This window comes from Neophocaena asiaeorientalis, unplaced genomic scaffold, assembly GCF_003031525.2.
Source record: "Neophocaena asiaeorientalis asiaeorientalis breed wild unplaced genomic scaffold, Neophocaena_asiaeorientalis_V1.1 scaffold86, whole genome shotgun sequence".
Lineage (NCBI taxonomy): Eukaryota > Metazoa > Chordata > Mammalia > Artiodactyla > Phocoenidae > Neophocaena > Neophocaena asiaeorientalis.
In genome coordinates this window covers 10,476,666-10,499,809 of record NW_020175039.1, presented here as the reverse complement: position 1 = coordinate 10,499,809, position 23,144 = coordinate 10,476,666, and the positions used below count along the sequence as shown (strand labels likewise).

General features: G+C 37.0%; 1 protein-coding gene across 8 annotated transcripts in view; it reads right to left on the bottom strand.

Moving 5' to 3' along the window:
• Window positions 1–23,144, bottom strand: part of IKZF2 (IKAROS family zinc finger 2) — a 168,221-nt gene that overhangs the window by 34,813 nt on the left and 110,264 nt on the right. The window lies entirely within an intron of this gene.

Here is a 23,144-nt window from a genome sequence, read left to right as displayed (position 1 = left end):
TGATACTTGTTTTTCTCTTTCTGACTTACTTCACTCTATATGACAGACTCTACATCCATCCACGTCTCTAATGACCCAATTTCGTTCCATTTTATGGCTGAGTAATATTCCGTTGTATATATGTACCACATCTTCTTTAACCATTCATCTGTCAATGGGCATTTAGGTTGCTTCCATAACCTGGCTATTGTAAACAGTGCTGCGATGAACATTGGGGTGCATGTGTCTTTTTGAATTATGGTTTTCTCTGGGTGTATGCCCAGTAGTGGGATTGCTGGGTCATATGGTAATTCTATTTTTAGTTTTTTAAGGAACCTCCATACTGTTCTCCATAGTGGCTGTATCAATTTACATTCCCACCAACAGTGCAAGAGGGTTCTCTCTTCTTCACACACTCTCCAGCATTTGTTGTTTGTAGATTTTCTGATGATGGCCATTCTGACTGGTGTGAAGTGATACCTCATTGTAGTTTTGATTTGCATTTCTCTAATAATTAGTGATGTTAAGCAGCTTTTCATGTGCTTCTTGGCCATCTGTATGTCTTCTTTGGAGAAATGTCTATTTAGATCTTCTATCCATATTTGGATTGGGTTGTTTGTTTTTTTAATATTGAGGTGCATGAGCTGTTTATATATTTTGGAGACTAAACCTTTGTCCGTTGATTTGTTTGCAAATACTGTCTCCCATTCTGAGGGTTGTCTTTTCATCTTGTTTTGGTTTCCTTTGCTTTGCAAAAGCTTTTGTTTCATTAGGTCCCATTTGTTTATTTATTTATTTCCAATACTCTAGGAGGTGGATCAAAAAAGATCTTGTTTTGATTTATGTCATAGAGTGTTCTTCCTATGCTTTCCTGTAAGTTTTATACTGTCCAGTCTTACATGTAGGTCTCTAATCCATTTTGAGTTAAGTTTTGTGTATGGTGTTAGGGAGTGTTCTAATTTCATTCTTTTACATGTAGCTGTCCAGTTTTCCGAGCACCACTTATTGAAGAGACTGTCTTTTCTCCACTGTATATCCATGCCTCCTTTGTCATAGATTAGTGGAACATAGGTGCATGGGTTTATCTCTGGGCTTTCTATCCTATTCCATTGATCTATATTTGTTTTTGTGCCAGTACCATAGTCTTGATTAATGTAGCTTTGTAGTATAGTCTGAAGTCAGGGAGTCTGATTCCTCCAGCTCTGTTTTTTTCCCTCAAGATTGCTTTGGCTATTCAGGGTCTTTTGTGTCTCCATACAAATTTTAAGATTTTTTGTTCTAGTTCTGTAAAAAATGCGATTGGTAATTTGATAGAGATTGCATTGAATCTGTAGATTGCTTTGGGTAGTATAGTCATTTTCACAATGTTGATTCTTCTAATCCAAGAACATGGTGTATCTCTCCATCTGTTTGTATCATCTTTAATTTTTTTCATCAGTGTCTTATAGCTTTCTGCACACAGATCTTTTGTCTCCCTAGGTAGCTTTATTCCTAGCTATTTTATTCTGTTTGTTGCAATGGTAAATGGGAGTGTTTCCTTAATTTCTCTTTCAGAGTTTTCATCATTAGTGTATAGGAATGCAAGCGATTTCTGTGCATTAATTTTGTATCCTGCAACTTTACCAAAATCATTGATTAGCTCTAGTCATTTTCTGGTGGCATCTTTATGATTCTCTATGTATAGTATATGTCATCTGCAAATGGTGACAGTTTTTCTTCTTCTTTACTAATTTATATTCATTTTATTTCTTTTTCTTCTCTGATTGCCATGGCTAGGACTTCCAAAACTATGTTGAATAATAGTGGCGAGAGTTGACATCCTTGTCTTGTTCCTGATCTTAGAGGAAATGCTTTCAGTTTTTCACCATTGAGAATGATGTTTGCTGTGGGTTTGTTGTATATGGCCTTTATTATGTTGAGGTAGGTCCCCTCTATGCCCACTTTCTGGAGAGGTTTTATCATAAATGGGTGCTGAATTTTGTCAAAAGCTTTTTCTGCATCTATTGAAAATGATCATATTGTTTTTATTCTTCAGTTTGTTAATATGGTGTATCACATTGATTGAGTTGCATATATTGAAGAATGCTTGCATCCCTGGGATAAATCACACTTGATCATGGTTTATGATCCTTTTAATGTGTTGTTGGATTCTGTTTGCTAGTATTTTGTTGAGGATTTTTGCATCTATATTCATCAGTGATATTGGTTTGTAATTTTCTTTCTTTGTTGTATCTTTGTCTGGTTTTGGTATCAGGGTGATGGTGGCCTCACTGAATGAGTTTGGGAGTGTTCTTTCCTCTGCAGTGTTTTGGAAGAGTTTGGAAAGGTTGGGTGTTAGCTCTTCTCTAAATGTTTGATGGAATTCACCTGTGTAGCCATCTGGTCCTGGACTTTTGTTTGTTGGAAGATTTTTAATCACAGTTTCAATTTCATTACCTGTGGTTGGTCTGTTCATATTTTCTATTTCTTCCTTGTTCAGTCTTGGAAGGTTATACCTTTCTAAGAATTTGTCCATTTCTTCCAGGTTGTCCATTTTATTGGCATAGAGTTGCTTGTAGTAGTCTCTTAGGATGCTTTGTATTTTTGTGGTGTCTGTTGTAACTTCTCCTTTTTCATTTCTAATTTTATTGATTTGAATCCTCCCCCTCTTTTTCTTAAAGAGTCTGGCTAATGGTTTATAAATTTTGTTTATCTTCTCAAAGAACCAGCTTTTCATTTTATTGATTTTTGCTACTGTTTTCTTTGTTTCTATTTCATTTATTTCTGCTCTGAACTTTATGATTTCTTTCCTTCTACTAACTTTGGGTTTTGTTTGTTCTACTTTCTCTAGCTGCTTTAGGTGTAAGTTTAGATTGTTTATTTGAGATTTTTCTTGTTTCTTGAGGTAGACTTGTATAGCTATAAACTTCCCTCTTAGAATTGCTTTTGCTGCAGCCCACAGGTTTTGGATCATTGTGTTTTCATTGTAATTTTTCTCTAGGTATTTTTTTATTTCCTCTTTGATTTCTTCAGTGATCTCTTGGTTATTTAGTAACGTATTGTTTAGCCTCCACGTGTTTGTGTTTTTTACGTGTTTTTCCCTGTAATTGATTTCTAATCTCATAGCATTGTGGTCAGAAAAGATGCTCGATATGATTTCAATTTTCTTAAATTTACTGAGGCTTGATTTGTGACCCAAGATGTGATCTATCCTGGAGAACGTTCCATGAGCACTTGAGAAGAAAGTGTAATCTGCTGTTTTTGGATGGCATGTCCTATAAATATCAATTAAATCTATCTGGTCTATTGTGTCATTTAAAGCTTGTGTTTCTTTATTAATTTTCTGTTTGGATAATCTTTCCATTGGTGTAAATGAGGTGTTAAAGTCCTCCATTATTACTGTGTTACTGTCGATTTCCTCTTTTATAGCTGTTAGCAGTTGCCTTATGTATTGAGGTGCTCCTATGTTGGGTGCATAAATATTTACAATTGTTATATCTTCTTCTTGGATTGATCCCTTGATCATTATGTAGTATCCTTCTTTGTCTCTTGTGATAGTCTTTATTTTAAAGTCTATTTTATCTGATATGAGTATTGCTACTCCAGCTTTCTTTTGCTTTCCATTTTCATGGAGTATCTTTTTCCATTCCCTCACTTTCAGTTTGTATGTGTCCCTGGGTCTGAAGCAGGTCTCTCATAGACAGCACATATATGGGTCTTGTTTTTGTATCCTTTCAGAAAGCCTGTATCTTTTGGTTGGAGCATTTAATCCACTCACGTTTAAGGTAATTTTCGATATATATGTTCCTAATACCATTTTCTTAATTGTTATGGGCTTGTTTTTGTAGGTCCTTTTCTTCTCTTGTGTTTCCCACTTAGAGAAGTTCCTTTAGCATTTGTTGTAGAGCTGGTTTGGTGGTGCTGAATTCTCTTAGCTTTTGCTTGTCTCTAAAGCTTGTGATTTCTCCGTCAAATCTGAATGAGATCCTTGCGGTGTAGAGTAATCTCAGTTGTAGGTTCTTCCCTTTCATCACTTTAAATATATCATGCCACTCCCTTCTGGCTTGTTGAGTTTCTGCTGAGAAATCAGCTGTTAGCCTTATGGGAGTTCCCTTGTATGTTATTTGTCATTTTTCCCTTGTTGCTTTCGGTAAATTTTCTTTGTCTTTGATTTTTGTCAATTTGATTACTATGTGTCTTGGCGTGTTTCTCCTTGAGTTTATCCTACCTGGGACTCTCTGTGCTTCCTGGACTTGGGTGGCTATTTCTTTTCCCATGTTAGCGAAGTTTTCAACTATAATCTCTTCAAATATTTTCTCAGGTCCTTTCTCTCTCTCTTCTCCTTCTGGGACCCCTGTAATGCAAATGTTGTTGTGTTTAATGTTGTTCCTGAGGTCTCTTATGCTGTCTTCAATTCTTTTCATTCTTTTTTCTTTATTCTGTTCCCCAGCAGTGAATTCCACCATTCTGTCTTCCAGGTCACTTATCCATTTTTCTGCCTCAATTATTCTGCTATTGATTCCTTCTAGTGTATTTTTCATTTCAGTTATTTTATTGTTCATCTCTGTTTGTTTTTTCTTTAATTCTTCTAGGCATTTGTTCTTTAATTCTTCTAGGTCTTTGTTAAACATGTCTTGCATCTTCTCGATCTTTGCCTCCATTCTTTTTCCGAGGTCCTGGATCATCTTCACTGTCATTATTCTGAATTCTTTTTCTGGAAGGTTGCCTATCTCCAGTTCATTTAGTTGTTTTTCTGGGGTTTTGTCTTGTTCCTTCATCTGGTACATAGCCGTCTGCCTTTTCATGTTGTCTATCTTTCTGTGAATGTGGTTTTTGTTCCAGAGGCTGCATGACTGTAGTTCTTCTTGCTTCTGCTGTCTGCCCTCTGGTAGAGGTGGCTATATAATAGGCTTGTGTAAGTTTCCTGATGCAAGGGACTGCTGGTGGGTAGAGCTGGGTGTTGCTGTGGTGGGCAGAGCTCACTACAACTTTAATCCACTTGTCTGAAGATGGGTGGGGCTGGGTTCCCTCCCTGTTGGTTGTTTGGCCTGAGGTGACCGAACCAGGCTCTTTGGTGGGGCTAATGGCAGACTCTGGGAGGACTCACGCCAAGGAGTACTTTCCAGAACTTCTGCTGCCAGTGTCCTTGTCCTCATGGTGAGCCACAGCCACCCTCCACCTCTGAGGAGACTCTCCACCACTAGTAGGTAGGTCTGGTTCAGTCTCCTATGGGGTCACTGCTCCTTCCCCTGGGTCCCGATGCGCACACTACTTTGTGTGTGTCCTCCAAGAGTGGAGTCTCTGTTTCCCCCAGTCCTGTGAAGTCCTACAATCAAATCCCACTAGGCTTCAAAGTCTGATTCTCTAGGAATTCCTCCTCCTATTGCCAGACCACCCAGGTTTGGAAGCCTGAGGTGGGGCTCAGAACCTTCACTCCAGTGGGTGGACTTCTGTGGTATAAGTGTTCTCCAGTTTGTGAGTCACCCACCTAGCAGTTATGGGATTTGATTTTATTGTGATCGCACCCTTCCTATCATCTCATTGTGGCTTCTCCTTTGTCTTTGGATGTGGGGTCTTTTTTGGTGAGTTCCAGTATCTTCCTGTCGATGATTGTTCAGCAGTTAGTTGTGATTCCGGTGCTCTCGCAAGAGAGAGTGAGCGTACGTCCTTCTACTCTGCCATCTTGAACCAGTCTCCGAGCTGACATTACTTAACCATTCAAATATTTCCATTTGCTTTATAATGTAGAATGATTAATTTTTGAATTAAATTAAAAACTTAGTATAAAGACACAAACATCAGGAAAAACAGTACATAAGTGTGGATGAGCATTTTAAATGAAAATTATCACAGACAATTGAAAGCAAAAGAATCTACTTTTTATTTTTAGCTCAGTGTGGAAAAAAATAGGCACAGTTGTAAAAAGAAGAAGTCTCATGCAAGATAACTTTCATAAGAATGTATATTGTTGACATCTACTTTTCTATCATTCTCTTTAAGTAACAAGTTTCACAAGATTTCTTCAACTGACCACCTGAAAAAAGGAAGCTAAATGCAACTGAATGAAATACACATTGTAAAATATTTTGGCAGTGTAACAATTATGCTTTCCAGGATCTTCTTTATCATAGAGAGTGTAATTATTTCTTCTTTCTATATTTGTCTATAAATTAATTACTTAAAAAACAAAGATGCTGAAATCTCAGCATTTTTGTAGCTGTTAAAAGTATATACAAGTCAGTTTTTCATACCACAGATATTTACCAACTACCTCAAGTGTGGTATGTATAATCATAATAAACATAATATTCATAAACCATTGAACTTAGAGGTATGCCCACGTCTCTCATAGCAAATGTAACAATAATTATTTAACTGATTGATTGATGAATATAAGAAAAGGAGTCACTGAAATTACAAATGTGAAAAAAGTTATAATACAGCAAGGAGATGGTGAAGTAGAAATCTAAGACACAAGACAAACAGATGTATTTGATACTGTTTCATTATTATAAATGTGCAAATCATTTATCATGGGGAATAAAAAGTATAAAGTCAAGGAAGAAATTTCTAGGCTTATAGAATAAATAAATTAATAATCCCATCACAGAAATTTTCCTTTTTGATATGATTTCTATTCTTGCTTTAAACTACTTTTCTCATCTGACTTTCCAATGTTATAATAACTCAGGGAAGTAAGCAAGGCTTTCAGATATTGTAACAATGCAAGTAAGAAAGAAATTTGGATATCAAAGGGGTCCAAGTAAATTGAAAGTAGATAATCTCTAATTTATGGAGTATTCACATAAGGTAAATAATGATATATATACATATATCCATACTACGGTTTCATACTTAGTTTTCAAATAAGAGCCCTAACACTTACTGTCTATGTGTGAACCCTAGGTTAAGTTAAATAAGGAACTATTTATACCTAACTCATAGGATTTTTGTGAGAAATATAAAAATATGCACATAGAAAACTTAACAAGGTACTTGACACAGTAAATGCTCAATAAATGGCAACTTTTTTCCTGCCTGTAGCTTTCATCACCTAACACATTATGTAGTTGACTTATTTATTACATTTACTGTTGATTGCCTATCTCTCTTCATTAAAATGTTAAGTTACACAGGGCAAGATCTTTTTTCTTCACTGCTGTATCTCAAGTGCTAGAAAAATGCCTGGCACATAGCTAAGAAATATGTGTTGAATGAATAAATGTGGTTTCATTATTAGAGCTTTTTAAAGCTTCTTCACATAACACAAAGGATTTTCAACTGAAAGAGGCCATCGCTCATGTGTGTTATGTTTACTATCCAGGAGTGAGTAAAAAGAGCACTCTTGAGCTACATCTAATTTCACAAGAAACAATCTAAATGTACATACACTGAAAAACATTAAAAATATGCATTAGCTGACTCTATAGAAATTAGAATAGGTCAGTGTTTTCTTCCCTTTCTTTTTTTTTTTTTTTTTTTTTTTTTTTTTTTTGCGGTACACAGGCCTCTCACTGTTGTGGCCTCTCCCATTGCAGAGCACAGGCTCCAGACGCGCAGGCTCAGCAGCCATGGCTCACGGGTCCAGCCGCTCCGCGGCATGTGGGATCTTCCCGGACTGGGGCACGAACCAGTGTCCCCTGCATCGGCAGGCGGACTCTCAACCACTGCGCCACCAGGGAAGCCCTCCCTTTCCTTTTTATGGGGACTTTTTTTAGAACAAGTACATTATACCATAAGGCCCTCATCATTCAATTAATCAACAAGTACTTTTTGATCACCTATTATGTGCCAAGCACCATTCAGGGAGCTGGGAATACCTTAATAAATAAGGCAGAGGAGACAAACAGTCTCACAAACTTACATTCAGCTGGAGGGAGACAGGTAACATATGCATAAGCAAACAAAAAAGATAACCACAGATTCTGGTTCAAGCTTTATAAGACTTTATGATAGAGACAGCAAGATAGAGAGGACCTAGGAGGATGCTTTAGATAGGGTGCTTATAGAAGGGCAATATCTCCAAGGAGATGACAATGAAGCAAATATCTGAAGGATAATGAAGCAACCATGTCAAGAACTAGGGAAAAAGCTGAAGGTAGAGACTTCTAGGATCATTAGTGCAAAATCCAAAAGGGTAGGGAAAAACTTAAGGAACCTCACATGGCAAAGAACACAGCATGAGGGGTAGAGTGGTATATGCTGAAACAGAAGAGGTGGGCAGAACTTCCGCTGGCCATGATTAACAGTTTAATTTTATTATAAGAACAATGGAAAGCCATTAAAAGATTTTAAGTAGAGGAATAGCATGATTTAAACTAGTTTTTAAAATAATGTTCTGGCTGCTATATGAAGAGCAGATTGGAAAATAGGAGTGTGGTAGCTGAGAGCATGGGCTCTGGAGTCAGGAAAAGCAGTTTATACCCCAGCCTTTCCTGAATATATTGGAAATTGTACGAAATATGCATATGTAGTTATAATGGTAAGATTTTTACTATATCATAGCATAATTTTGAAAAGCACTCTCACATAGATGAGTTATTCTTTTCTTAGATTTATTTATTTTATTCTAAATTTTTATATGTCCTCAAGCATTACGGAACATTTTTGTTTATTTAAGCATGATATGTTTCTTTAATTTCATTATGTCAAACACTTTTGTGTGCTTGTGTGTATGTTTAAAATCTAATCCAAATAATACATTGTTGGCAAAATATAAATTTAAAATATAAGGTAAAAGAACAATAACCGTAATAAGATAAAGCTTGACATAAGGACCATACACATAATATTCAAAACTATAGATTGTGGGGATATTAGAGTCTCTCTCTCTCTCTCTCTCTCTCTCTCTCTAATTTTGACTCTACTTATCTGTAAAATAAGGCATTTAAAAGTGCTTGTCACAAAATAAGAGCCCGTTAAATGTTAGCCATTAACTTTAATTTTTACAATGGACTGACATTTATCATCTGCTAGGAAACACATATAACCACAACTGATCTCCAGTAATCTTAAAAAACTAACTTTCTAGTTAATGTAAGAATGTTCAACTGAAAGCATCCATAGATTCTTTCATTCATTCAATCAATACAGTATAAGGGATACAGATGCAAAGGAGAATATAGTAAGATCTTTTATTTTGAGATGCAGAATTTAGGATCTTTCATTTTAATCTATATGCTTATTATATTTTTGTACAATTTAGAGAGAAACCATGCTGACTGATGATTTATGATACCTTAAATAAAATTTTAATTATATTCTAAGTATATTTTATATGCTTATAATGAATGGTACTGGGTTTTATTTACCTCATTTGTATGGTTTTCTAACATTTGGGAGTTTTCTTACAAGATTGGCAAGACAGTACAGGCCGTGGATGAACAGGTTTCTTTGACTCACATGCACGGATCAAGTAGGAAAAATAAAAGGAGAGGGTGGAGGTTAGCTTACAAAAAAAAAAAAAAACCCTCAACAAAACAAAACAGAAAACAGTGTGATGTTCATTTTTGGACACTGGGTAAGTAAAGAAGTTGGCATGCTGCCCTCCTGTTTCTGCCATGGAGTTCCAAACATGCCAGGCCTGCAGACTCAGCACTGTGGAAAGGAAAATGTGAAACAGCCACAAGCTCAGGCTGTCCACAGTAACATCCAGTAGGATGCAAAACTGTACTACTCAACTTGTCTACAGAAAACTGAGAAGAATAAGAAATACGTCCATGGTTCCTGCTTATTCCAGAAGTAAACTAATCTGATTTGGTCTTTGAGCCAACATGGAGAGCCACATCAGATGAGTATGTGTTAGAGAAGAAAGACTGCTTTTCTATTACTCCTTCTAGAAATAAGTGTCAAAAATTTAAAGAAGCATGAATACCACTATTTGAAACAGATGAGACCGTGTATGCTATTAAAAACTTAATTTCTTTTATAAGGCCCATATAAGGTAGAGTATATAATGATTATTTGTGTTCTACTGGGTAGAAATCACATGGATGGTCACAGCAGCTGGCCTGACTGAAAGTGGCTTTCCCTCCTGGTCAGCTTTCAATGGGCAGGGCCTTGCATGTGTGTTGTGTGTGTCTGAGTCAGGAATGAAGACACTAATCCCATCCCCTCTCTTCAGTGTTTATTGCAAAGCATACAGAGAGGCACCACTGGCATAAGTGTCAGGACTTGATAGGTGAAATCAGCACAGCACAGTTATGCAAATCACATGTGCAACTGACACTGCTTGTGTGATTATCAGTGTAATCCTCCTCTGTCTACCACCTCCAGGAAGGAAAGGAGGGGTGAAGGGTGGGCAAAGTTCACACTTGGGAGATCACCCAGAGAGTGGGCCAGGTGCCAGGTCTACAATCAGGTGAAAACAGTTCCTTCTCAAGGGAAGTCTGCGGGGCAAATTATACTACACTAAATGCACCATCACTGCTATGAATGAGCTACACTAAATTCAATTTCTATAACCAGCATCATTTAATCCAATATGTCTATCATTATACTGGTCTATGGCTTAGTATTGTTTGAATGGATCTCTTTAGCAAATCTGTTAGAAAAGTCATGGTGATCTGGTTTTAAAATAATGTCAATATGGAAATAACTGATAATGATAATCTTTTAGCCACATACCTAATTTTCAGACATTTTAAACACTTATTTCACAAAATAATCAGTACTATTAATATCCAAAGGTCTATAACCTATAGCGAATCCATGTTATAAAAAGATTTCATATGTAATAGAAACTTAAGGTACTTATTTATGTACTTTTTGTTTACCTCAGAAAAATAAAGCAAAGTAATATTGAAGCAAACATTGAAGGATTAGGGGGAAAACAGCCTATGAGAAAAACGGAAGGAGAGACAAGGAGCAGGAAGATAAATGAAACAAGATGAAAAGGGTGTATTAGACAAGAAAGTTAGTGATTACAAATGCCACATGTGCTTTGAAGTACCTTTTAGTTTATGGAATTCCTGAACAGTCAATAATTTAAGGAAATGATGCGACAGTAGTAGTGAGTCCCTTAGTAAGAAATGACAGTAAATCTAAGGGCATATCATCCTCATGGCAAAGTAACAGACTGTCCCATATGAGAAGACTTAAAACTAGAGCATTTGACATGAACTTGTTTCTTTAACAGTATGGTTAAAGGTTAGCACTATCTCAAACCAAGTCAGATGCTACTTTTCAAATTTATTTTCAAGAAATTTGAAGAGGAGGAAAAAACTATCTTTTCTTACCAGCTTCTCTAAGAGCATGTAGTTTATACCTTGAAAATGCCTGTTAGCTGGTTTAATAGTCCACTAAATGTGAACATCCAAATATATTCAAAAGCAGGGTGAGTCATAATATTCTATAGGTATATTCTCATGATAGTTAAAGGAGTAACTGAACAAAATATAAAATAGAGTTAAAAATAAAAGGCAAACTTTTGAGTTTGCAGCAGTACACTATTGAACTGATACATTTTTTAAAAAAATTAGTATTAGGAAAACTAATACAAGTATTCCATATTTCTGAGCTATTTTTATGGATAAAATATAGTACATAGAATTATAGGGTCTTAAAAAAACAAAAAGACAGTCCTTATATAAAAGAACTAAAAATGTACAATGAGGCGGATGTTGTTTTAACAGATGGATATTTATATGGTACATCTGGTCCAGTTGCTTTTTATAGGACAAAATAGCTTTAACTTGACAACCAGACATAAAGAAAAAACTTAAGCGAAATTTGTCAAACATTGAATAGATTACAAAATCATGTTGTAAAAATTAACATAACTGAGGTGTTTGGAAATAAACTAGACATTTGCTCAGAATAATGTAGGCTTATTGATCCTAAGTCAAAAGACTATGACACTGGAAGGTTTCTCAAATAGATATATTCTAGGGTTATATGCTATAGATATATCACATAAACTAATTTTAAAAAGTGTTTATTTTTAGGTGACATATCCAAATAATTATGTAATAAATAACTGATTTAACTGAAAACTAATAAGGTTTTCCTCTGACTTTTATAACAGGTCTTACTGAAAACACAAAGTAATTCTTATTTTCTTAAAATGAGATGAACAAAAAAAAATCAGAAAAAATTCCTACACTTATCTGCTTATTCAAGGATATTTTATTTATATATCTCTGAACAGTACCTTAATGTTATAATAAGTAATGTAAAAATACAGTAGTGTTAAGGAATACAAGAGACAGTGGATAAGTTTCCTTGGGACATAGGATTGTTCATTTTCAAGTGAAAAGATTCCATTTTTAAGCAAAGAATATTTTTTTGTAAGAATGTAAGTCCAGTACAATTCCATGGCCAAAACTGATTTTTACATATGGCATAAAAACATTTGAGACTGCACAAGAGGCATTCTTACTTACTTTTTTCTCTTTACAATTTATACAAAGGAATGTATAATGCATATATATTACATAAGTTTCCATACATTAAAAATACATACTCTTCTATTGTGTTTTAAATATTTGGGCACTGCATTAGAGTATGTGAGAAATATACCTGAAGTGTTAATTAGGAAAAAATATGTAATTCTAGTTCCTCCTAGATTTAAAAAATAACAAGTATGCTAAGTATTGTTTTGATTAATAGGGGTCCAGGGCTTAATTGTAACACTATTTCCCCAGTGTACTGGCTATAATAAAGACAATTAAAAGGAGTAATACCTAACGTATGAAGCACATTAATCAAATTTCTAAGAATGAAAGGACTATAATCACTTGCTAAACTAAAAATCTGACAAAACTAATAAAACATTTTTTATAGCAGGAGCACTGATTCAGCACAAAAAACTGACATAAATACTATGTTATGTTATAAATTTGCATAAAGGAAATTAGATGATTTGTGTGGTAAATCTCAGATTAATGGATAGAGTTTAAAATACAAACCAGTATCTTTCTTTTATTTTCCTACAACCTTATATATTAATATGAGGTTGGGATATGTTTATAAAGTGTAGTTTACTTTCTCAGTGGACTAGAAACTTGACTGTGGTCTCCAGCTGATATATTGTTGATGATACAATTCTTTATTTCTCTCTCCTTTCCTTCTCGTCATTTAAATTTCACATGTAAAAGGATCTGGGTTTTTTTTTTTCCTTCCTCAGTCATTCTTTCTTTTTGAGTGTTCCAAAGAGGCAAAAGTAGAAAGAGGGTTGCAATTGCTAGATATCTTAAATTTAGCCAACATACTGCAATAAAATAAAGCAATTCTAATGAAATATCCAGCATCAATATCAGCAGAATAGCTCTAACCCATAATACATGAAAATAGTTTTAAAAAAATTAAACACTGATGACTGTTGTACAAACAAAACTTAGATTGTATTATTTCACTTTTTTTCTCTAAATGGACAATATTTCACAAATAGGATATAGCACTGCCATAACAAAAGTAAGAAAGGTTCTGATTTCTCCTGTTATTATCTTAAGAAGTTGGGAATAAAATCTAGGAGTTGTTGACAGGAATTATCTGCTATTGAAAAAAGATGATCATATTAATCTATTTCCAGAAATAATATTATACTGTTTAAAATTATCATTAGAGGGCTTCCCTGGTGGCGCAGTGGTTGAGAGTCCGCCTGCCGATGCAGGGGATATGGGTTTGTGCCCTGGTCCGGGAAGATCCCACATGCCGCGGAGCGGCTGAGCCCATGAGCCATGGCCGCTGAGCCTGCACGTCCAGAGCCTGTGCTCTGCAACAGGAGAGGCCACAACAGTGAGAGGCCCGTGTACCGCAAAAAAAAAAAAAAAAAAAAAAAATTATTGTTAGAAAACCAACTTTTCCATAGCAAATACTGGCAAACACTACCAAAATATTTTTGCTCTTTAAGGAGCCCTGATTTATTATTTATTTATAAAATTGGGCATCCTTTCAAAATTAAAAGAATGTTATCAAGGACTAATCAAAATTTAAAACATGCAATCAAATGTGTGACTGTATCTTCCATCCCAGTGTGAAAAATATCATTCAAGTACTAAGTGGCAAAGGTGGGGGAGGGAAAAGTCAACATTGTTTCACACTTCTGCTGGCATTCAGCAACACAGCTTTTTCAAAAATATTCTTTAAAAGGGAATGCATTTTAAATGAACAAACTATATCTGGAACTAGAAGTGCAAAATCAGAAACTGTCTATATCAAGGTTCTGAGATTTACGTTAGCAGATGGTAGCAGAGAAGTAATGTTGGTGCCATGAAGGTCATCTGAAAATCTTAAGACCTATTCCATTTTATGCAAATCTGTTTTGAAAGTTAAAACAAACAATAGAAAACTAAAAAAAAAAACTGGGGAGTGGGGACTACCCTTTTACTCTTTAAGGTTTGATCTTAGTGACTGATGGGCAGCAAAATCTCAGGAGAAAAGATAACAGATTGTTATTAGCATCATATAATGTGAACAGCCTAAGACTAAATGATTAAATTAAGTGATTTGACAAAGTCACACAGCTAATTTGCAATGAGCCCATTCGAAAACCCACTTGTCTTGACCTCTTGACTTCCAGACAGTACTCTTTTTTGCTTTATCATTGAGTTAAAAGAGTTCAGCAAGACAAAGGATGCAATAAACATATGGGGCTGTATCATTTATTCCATAGCATGTAGTACAGATATTGGAGTTTGACTGTCTTGGTTTGAATTCAGGCTCTGCCCGTGTGACCTCTCTGTGCCTCAGTCTCCTCACCTGTAAACTAGGAATAATATTAGCGAGAAGCTTTCTGTCTCTCCATTCCCTTTGAAAAGCATACTGAAATTCTGGTGCTCCCAGGCCCTTCTTTGGTATGCCAACATAAACTGGATACTCACGTTCAGTCAGTTATGATTCTAGCCAAACCTATTTATGCCAGCTGTACCTGTTATCATAATTAAGTAAATTATTCAAATATACATATTCCAATAAAATAAGTACAGAAAGAAAATTCTTTCTATAGAAACTAATTTTACCACTCTGGAAAAATTCAATAAAGGTGAGTTTAAAAAAACCACTAATGAATTGGAGGTAGGCAAAGGTAATCTTAAAAATTAGTGAGAAAAATCTTTTTTTTTTTTTTTGCGGTATGCGGGCCTCTCACTGTTGTGGCCTCTCCCGTTGCGGAGCACAGGCTCCGGACGCGCAGGCTCAGCGGCCATGGCTCATGGTCCCAGCCGCTCCGCAGCATGTGGGATCTTCCCGGACCGGGGCACAAACCCGTGTCCCCTGCATCGGCAGGCGGACTCTCAACCACTGCGCCGCCAGGGAAGCCGAAGAAAAATCTTTAAAAACTTTAATAGAAGTCTGATTTCTTCACAAGGTCTTTAAGTTCTTAAAGAAACTGAAAATGGAATTAGAGATGATGTGATATGAGTATGGTTTAGGCCAGGAAAATTACTTGGAATTCCATAACTAAATTCCTCACTGAAAGGAAAGGGCCTGGCCTTATATATATATATTAAAAAAAAAAGGATTAAGTGCATATTTTATATTGGGTTGGCCAATAACATACATCTGACGGAAAAACCCGAACAAACTTTTGGCCACCCCAATGTTTATATTTTTAAATGTTAAGGACCTTTTTTATGAAAAGAAGTTCCCATATTGCTAGACGTACTGCTTTTAATTGATAAACTACCTGATTTTGCTCATGTCAGGTAAAGGAGTGTTAATTAAACGAATAATCCATAGGAAGTGCTTAGCACAGTGCCTCATGCCTATGGAGAGTTCAAGAAATGCCAGACATTACCTGTCAATAACCTAACTATTGGGGCTATGCAACCAAAATCAAGACACTACCTGGTGTCCTCTAGAGTATGCAAGAGAGTTCCAAATAGAAACTTTCAGCTTATATGGGATCTTACAAGGGAGGGAAGGAAGAAAGAAAGAAAGGAAGGAAGAAAGAAAGAAAGAAAGAAAGAAAGAAAGAACGAGCTAGCATTTATTGAATGTATACTGTATTCCAGATATTTTTCTTAAACTGATAGATATAAAATCTCACAGAAATATGTAAGTGCACATCAATACTGGGCTCATTGTTACCAACCTACTACATGGAAAAATTTCAAATCTAAAACACAGGAAGCAAAGATGCAGTATTAGTACTGTAGAACACAATAGCTAACTAGATAAAATAAAACAATGAGCACTCATTACCCAAAGTAGGGGCTGGGATGGAAGAGAAGGAAGCAAGATGCTTCGTATTAATAATAGTATTTATAAAAAAACAGAAATTAGAATTAAAAATCATTACATTACACTTAATACCCTATACTAGTAAGTTTAAGCACTAGCTCTTAAATTTAATCAATCTGTGGCATATTTTCTTTCACCTCTACAGCCATTTTCACTCTGCTCTGCTCTACTCCTGCAGGAGGCTAATTTCTATTGGCTTCATCAATAGGCTCCTTTTTTCTCTGCCTTCTGGTTATGCTCATTTAATGTAAGGCATCAGCAAGACAGGAGGGGTGGAAAGAGTGAGGCCAAGGTGTTTATTCCTCAGTCACAGGTTAGCAGGGGTACATTCCTCTACTGAAGGTCAGTTTCAAGACTGTCTCCTACATCTCCTAATTCCAGTGACCTCTTCAGACATGGGATTGCAACCATCCCCTGTTGGTTTTCTTTATGCCTACCTCTTCTCTTGTAAATATTAGTGCTTTCATGAATGTCTCCACATTTTCCCCATTTGAGTGTCTTACTGCTTTCCTATCAGGGCTCTGATTGATAGTTATTGGTAGCATGAGTGGCCCAAGGTCTCAGACAAAATGGCATGCTGGCATTGAGTTTCTCATGTTTGAAGAGAATAGCAATGGCCTCCTTATCAGGAAGTTAGTGAAATCCTGGTAATCCTAGACATGTGCTAGCAACATGATTACTCAAATTGTCACTGATGGTAGTATGAAGTGCAGATGCGAGGCAAAGCTTTAGGAGTTGTGGTCTTTACTTGCTGAAGCAACAATGGTGGTGTCTAATGTGAAGACTGTAGTGTTACATGGCTACTTCTGATGGCCTGAAGGATTATACAAAGGAGAAAGGACAAATCGAAGGTCCTGAATGCTCAAGTCAGAACAGCGGTGAAATATCAAAGTTCTCTGTTAGCTTTAAGAGAGTCCTTATTTACTTACGGCTCAGGGCAAATAAGGCTGAAGACCAACTCCAGAATCTGATTTGAAGGGTTATGAAATTGCCGTATTAAATAAAATGGGCAAAGCCAATACCATTTGGTCTTGGTAACAGGGTAATGATAGGGAAAGAGTGAAACAAGGGTTTTTACGATCTAATCAAATACTGAGGTTCACAATGTTGAACCCCTAAACCCTCCCGAACCATCCTTGCCAGAAGACACATTTGTCTTCACTCCCCACCATTCCATTTAAGGAAACCAACAGTCCCGTAAATCAGCCTTTCCATATAGTAAGAGGACTTCCAACTGCTTCAGCTGAGGCGGGAACCCAATCAGAGAATGGCGATTCTTTTCAGGACTCATTTCTGTTACCACTCATGGCCCTCCAGGCTCATACCAAGTTAGATATTAATATAGCCAAAATCGAGGGATATTTAGGAGGTGACAGCCTGTACACTGAAAGAATTGCAAAACTTTACCAATTTGTATCAGTAAGGAGTCCAGAGAGCATGTAAGGAAATGGATTGATTCTAAGGGTTTTATACCAAGAAGATGAATTAAAATGCTAGATCAGGCCAAATTTATCAATATAGGTGCATTCATCTGGAATTTGGGATTTAATATATTGCCTTGAGCACGTGGGAGTGACTGGGTTATTGAATCCTCGATTCAATGATGGCTTACACAGTGAAAAGGTGAAAGGGCAGAATTTTCTTGGCACACCAAAGTAGAAGTCCAAAAGCTCAAGTAAGAATATTGGAAAAGGGCTTCCCTGGTGGCGCAGTGGTTGAGAGTCTGCCTGCCGATGCAGGGGACATGGGTTCATGCCCTGGTCCGGGAAGATCCCACATGCCGCGAAGCGGCTGGGCCCATGAGCCATGGCCGCTGAGCCTGCGCGTCCGGAGCCTGTGCTCCGCAACGGGAGAGGCCACGGCAGTGAGAGGCCCGCGTACTGCAAAAAAAAAACCCAAAAACAAACAAACAACAACAGAAAAAGAATATTGGAAAGGATCTATTATGAATGACCCCGTTCAGTCCTCCCCTAACCATACCCTTGGAAGGGCCTCACCAAAGAATTACATTAGTGAGGAAAGAACCAGCATGCTTGGAAAGCTTCCTGGTAACTGTCTTCTCTAGGCTGGAGAGAACAATGATAGATGTTACCAACAGATCTGGGCTCCCTAATTTAAATGTATCCAATGTGATCTTCTGAGATGGCAGAGGCTTTGTGGTAGAAATTAATTTCAGGAAGTGCAGTTATCTTAATAAGCCACGGGGATGGGATAACAATGTGTTTTGCGCCACAGGGTTCTATGGAAATGGCTAATGGATTACAGATCCTCCAAGAATGAAAACGATGGTTAGACTGCCAAGCTGCTAACTATCTTACATGGACAGAAAAAGTCTAGGTCTTGTGGGCAAAAACCCAACTTTAGTCGTCGTAGTGGGATTCATGATCTCTTATCCACTGCCCAGACCTAAGTCTATTCACATATCCAGAGTCACATAATTTTAGGTGGAGCCAGAGTCCCTTTCAGAAGGGCCCTGAAACCTGGCCACCGCTGTATGCTATGAATTTTCCTCTAAGCCATTCCAGAATCACCTGTGGCCATTTATGAGGGTGACTGTGAATTGGGAGAAGGAAAATACTAAATCCTTCTGCAGGTTATTAGACAATTGTATTAGATTAGCTCTGAATTGACATTAATCCCTGGAACCCAAAATACCACTGTGGCCCACCAGTCAAACTGGGAGCTTATGGAGGTCAAGATATATATGGAGACTTCACCCAAGTCCATCTTATAGTATCATAGGAATAAATGCATTTAGTAATGGGAAGAACCCTTACACTGGTTCCCTGACCCATGGCAGGAGGTCTATTATAAAAAGCCAAGAACAGTGCTGTCCAATGAAAATATGAATCACATACATAATTTAAAATTTTCTATTGGCCACATTTTAAACAGGTGGAATTAATTTTCATTATATATTTAATAAATATAATTTCAACATGTGGCATTAACCATATGAAGGTACTTAACAGCCACATGTGACTACTGGCTACCATATAGGAGACTGCAGCCCTAGAGCTATCATTTCTTCCAAGATAATAAACTAAAACTGAAGGATGCTAGGGTGGTCATTCCTACTACATACCCGTTTAAGCTGTTTGTTAGGCTAATGCAAGACCTAGATGGTTCTATGGATGAATGACAGTTTAATCACATAATGCCAACTACAGAAGCAGTTCTAGTAGTAGTATCTCTGCTGGAGCATATTAACATAGTACCTGATACCATGTATGGAGCTACTCACTTAATTTCTTTTAAAAGTAATTCCTTATCAACAAAGATAATCAGAGGCAGTTTGTCTTCATAATGCAGGGTCAACATACTTTCACTATCTTACCTTAAGGCTAGGTCAACTCTTCTCTCTTTGTCATAATATAGTCCAAAGAAATCTTGTTCATCTTGACATCTCACATAACATCAAGCTGGAACATTACATTCATAGTATCATACTAATTGGATTTGGTGATGGGTCAGGAAGTAGTAAACACTTAAGATGCCTCAGTAAGACATATATTAGGGCATAGGAGATAATCTCTATGAAGGGTTGAGATTTGCAGCATTGGTGAAATTTTAGGGGCCTAGCAATGTAGGCATGTTGAAATAAGAGCCTCTATATAATAAATGATAAGTTGTTGCACCTTGTACCTTTCAATATGAAGAAGGAGACAGAAAATGTGGTGTCCTCTTTGAATTTTAGAAGCAAGATATACCACGTTTGGGTGTTCTGCTCTGATGCATGTACTAGATAATCAACAAGGCTGCCAACATTGAGAGGGGACTGGGGCAAGAAATGAATCTGCAGTGTACCTCTGCTGTAATGAAAGCTGCTATTTAGACCTTTGGTTCTAAGATCCAGAAATGTAATGATTTTTGGAAATATCTGTGGTAAGCCAAGATGGTGTATGACATCTGCCACTGAAGCATCAGAATGCAAATCCCTAGTGGAGTAAAGATATGTGATCTTCTCAGTAATGGTTTGCCATTTGAAAAGCAGCTCTTAATTTGTTATTGGACTCTTGTTAAGACTGAGTATTAGGCCATGCGACTCCAAAAGACTACGTGGCCCAAACTAGACAAAACAAACTATGTGTTAATCCGATTCAACATATCATACAATAAGACGTGCACAAGAGCATTTCATTATTAAATGAAACTTGGATCACACAGGTTTGGGAAGCCCAAGTATACATCATGAGCAAGTAGCTCACGTGTTTCTGATACCTGCTACTACTGCTTCACAGTCTCTCACAATCTGGCCTCATGGGTTGTTCTCAATGACCAATTAATGTAGGATAAAACCACATGAACCCAGCTTGTAAATGGATTGTATGGTATTTAGTATTAGCTGCAACTACTGTGTTATAGGCCCAGTGAAGGGGGCTGCCCCTGGAATATAGTAGCGAAAGATAACCCCCTAGCAGAATTTCAGATTGTACGGTTTGCATGGAAGAAGAGACAGCTGAGGTAATGATACATGGCATGGCCATATGGTCAAGGACTTGGAAGAACAAGACTGGAAGATTGGAGATTGAAGGTTTGGGAGAGTTATGCAGATGTGCCTCTCAGAATTGGTACAAAGTGTGACAACATGGTTACTACGTGAATTCCCTCTGGAGGGCTTCCATTGTGGAGAACGCTCTTAGTAATCTGGACAAGATTATGTGATGGGTGACCCAAGCCAATAACACAATCTGTTTTATGGATGACAGATTCTCTATCTAGCTACCCTGGTGCTTGCTCAAGTGGCCCACGTACAAAGTGACAATAGGAACAAGGGTGGAAACTATGTATGGCTTCAACAACATAGATTTCCCCCTCTCTATGGCTGATTTAACTACCACAACTGCTGAGTTCACCACTTTCCAATGCTGAGACACTGATACAGCACTATTCTCCAAGGTGATCGACCAGTCAATTAATGGCTGGCAGGTTACAATGAACTTCTTTCAACCTGAAGGAGGGAGAAATTTATTCTCATAGGAATTGATAGATATTTGGTATATAGATTTACCTCCCCTCCCTTCAGTACTTTTGTATGTGCCTCTACGCCTGGATTTAACAGAATGCCTTAACAATTATCATAGTATTCCTTAAAATATTGACTTTAACCAGGAAATTCTTTTCACGGCAAAGGAAATAGAGAAATGGGCTCAAACCTATAGATTTCGCTGGCCATACCTCATGCCACGTCATCCAGAATCATTTGGCCAAATAGAGTGGTGACGTGGCCTACCAGTGGAGTGGTTCATGTATAGTTGCTAGCTGGGAGAAGTTTGGGTGTCTTCTATAGGATGTGATAAATGCCAAAAGTCATCTATCTCCTCCATTGCCAGAATGCATAAGTTTGAGAACAAAGAGGTTAAGGTAGTAGTGGACACAACACAAATACCTCAAATAACTCATTTAAGGGATTTTCACTTCCTGTGCTGAAATCTTGGGATTGGTGGTTTTGGAGATCTCAGTGCCCAAAGGAAGAATGTTTCCACCAGGGATCAGAGTTCTGTTACCATTGTATTGGAAGCTGAGACTACTCCCTGGCTATTTGGGGCATTTTAAGCTGCTGAATTAACAGGAAGAGAAGTGGGCTATTGGCTGGTAATTTTTCCAGATTACCAAAATGATCTGGGGTTGTTGTTATATGATATGGGCAAGGCCAACTATGTTTGAAACTCAGGAGATTTAGTGGGGCATCTCTAACAAAAACTTCTCCAATAATGCTGGTTATTGAAAAACTACAGTAATCCAAGGAAGGAAGGGCCACCAAATACTCAATGTTGTAGGAATTCAGGATCACCCATAAAGAACCCTGTCCAGACCAGGGGCTAAAAAGAGGGTGAAAGTAAGAGGAAGATGAAATTGGCAGTGGAAGAAGAAAGCCATATATATTGTGAAAAGCATTGGTGATGGTTAGTGTTGGAAGTAGGTCTGAACTGACTTCACCCCTGGATGATGCAGTAAGTGGATGATACCCCTCTCCCCCTCTCATCCCTCCATTAAACTCCCCTTATTAGCCAATTTGAGCATATCTGTTTATATATCTGCAAAAGTCATGACTTAGTATACCAAAATGCAAAATCAGCATAATAGCAGTTAAAGGGACCGTGTCTTTTTTTTTTTGAACCTCAAAGTAGAAATGTATTTATTTACAAAATTTACAGTTTCATAGAAACAGCTTTGCTTTATGCACATAAACTTTATATAGAACCATGTAAATTATAGGGTCTGGCCCTGCAAAGCCAGTGGAAGGGGCTTACCTTGGGTGACATCTTTCCCTCCCCTCATTCCACTAGCCACCAACCGGGAGCCCCTATATGGGCCATGCCTAATCTGCATAACGAAACCAACTGTAGCTGTCCAGCTTAGTCTAACACAAAAACCAAGGTGTCTTGACTTCTTAGACACTACCCACAGGGATAAATCTCTTGAAAGAACAAAAAGGAAATCAAGGAAACAAATTGAGATGACTGTCAAATGCCTTCCAGAGGTGTCAACAGGCAGTGAACCTTCTAAGAGCAATCTAGCAATCACCAGGCAAAATTACATGTATACACTAAACCGTGATAGTAAAAACAACACAGTTTTGTAAATTTTGTGACCAGTGGAAATAGATGTTTAAAGTTATATTTCTGCCTCAACTTCATCCTCATGCAAAGCTATGTTTTATATAATCCTTGGTCAACTGAATAATACTTTAATAAGCCAGAGTGCATGGCTACCTAAAGGAAATAACTGTCAGGTCTTAAAAATATCTTTCAATAAAGAATACTTTTTATAATAAAACAATACCACTTTAAGATATAATTTTCACAGCATAATTTTTAAATAAAATATAATGTGCGATAGTTGGAAATGAGTGAACTGCTTTAAGTCAGGGATGAATATAAAATATATACTTAAAACAGTTTAATATTTGCTTTAATTTCATTTTTCTGTAACAGCCCCAAATTTAAGAGTTAACGTCTAGAATAGTTTTACATTATTTCACATTCACGTTAAAAAACTGT